Source organism: Glycine soja, chromosome 3 (assembly GCF_004193775.1).
Source record: "Glycine soja cultivar W05 chromosome 3, ASM419377v2, whole genome shotgun sequence".
Classification (NCBI taxonomy): domain Eukaryota; kingdom Viridiplantae; phylum Streptophyta; class Magnoliopsida; order Fabales; family Fabaceae; genus Glycine; species Glycine soja.
The window spans coordinates 25881201-25882649 of NC_041004.1; positions in this window are offsets into that span (position 1 = coordinate 25881201).

The following is a 1449-nucleotide window of genomic DNA, read 5'->3' on the forward strand; positions in this document are numbered from 1 at the left end:
AAGTCTACACCTTCAATCTGAGTGTAGCCTTGAGCAACAAGTCTGGCCTTGTTTCTGGTTATAACACCTTCTTCATTGGTTTTGTTCTTGAACATCCACTTGGTGCCAATCACATTAGTTCCCTCGGGTCTCGGAACTAGCTCCCAGACTTCATTCCTTTTGAATTGCTCCAATTCTTCTTGCATAGCATTGATCCAGAACTCATCAGCCAGTGCCTCTTTCACATTCTTGGGCTCAATTTTGGAGACAAAACATGAGTTGGAGACAATCTCAATCTCCCTTGATCTTGTAGTGACTCCTCTGTTTGGATCTCCTATAATCAGCTCCTGGGGTGCATCTTCTGGATTCTAATGGAGGGTCCCTTGTCGGGTTGGTGATGTTTGATTCATCTGTAGCAGAATCAGAGTTTTCTGCATTCTCTGCACTTTTAGCTGTATCTGCTACATTGTCTCCCGATGTTCTAACATCTTCTTCGACATCCTTCTTTCTTGCTGGAGTTAGATCATCAACAACCACATTGATGGATTCCATCACAGTCTGGTCTGGAGTTGAATACTCTATATGCTCTGCTGTTTGTAGAGTATCCCAGGAATATTCCTGCATCACTCTTGGGATCCATCTTTCTCCTTTGCTCTCTATCTGCCAAAATGTAACATGGACTTCCAAAGATGTGAAGTGCTTGACAGTTGGCTTCCTCCCTTTCCAGATTTCATACAGTGTGGTTGGAGTCCCTCTTCTAAGTGTGACTCTGTTGTGGATATAGCATGCTGTGTTCATGGCTTCAGCCCAGAGATTATAGGGAAGTTCTTGGCATGAAGCATGACCCTAGCAGCCTCTTGCAAAGTCCTGTTTTTCCTTTCAACTATGGCCATTTGCTGTGGTGTAATGGCTGCAGAGAACTCATGAGTGATGCCTTCAGATGTGCAGTATTCAGTAAACTTGCTGTTTTCAAACTCTCTGCCATGGTCACTCCTGATTCTCTTGATCACACAGTCTTTATCTCTTTGAAGTCTTAGACTCAACTCCTTGAATACTTCAAAGGTGTCTGATTTTTCTCTGATAAAGTTGACCCAGGTGAAATCTGGAGAAATCATCCACAACAACATAGGCATACCTCTTTCCTCCAAGGCTTTCAACTTGCATAGGCCCCATCAAGTCCTTGTGGAGTAGTTCCAGCACCCTGGAAGTGGTCTGATGTTGAAGCTTCTGGTGGGACATCTTGACTTGCTTCCAATCTGACATTCACCACAGATTCTGCCTTCTTCTATTTTCAGATTGGGAATGCCTCTAACAGCACCTTTGTCAATGATTTTCTTCATGCCTCTTAAGTGCAGATGTCCAAATCTTTGATGCCATATTCTGACTTCATCTTCTCTGGAGATAGACATGTGGAGGAGTAACTGGTTTCTTGAGGTGTCCATAGGTAAAGTTGTCCTTTGATCTGCTGCC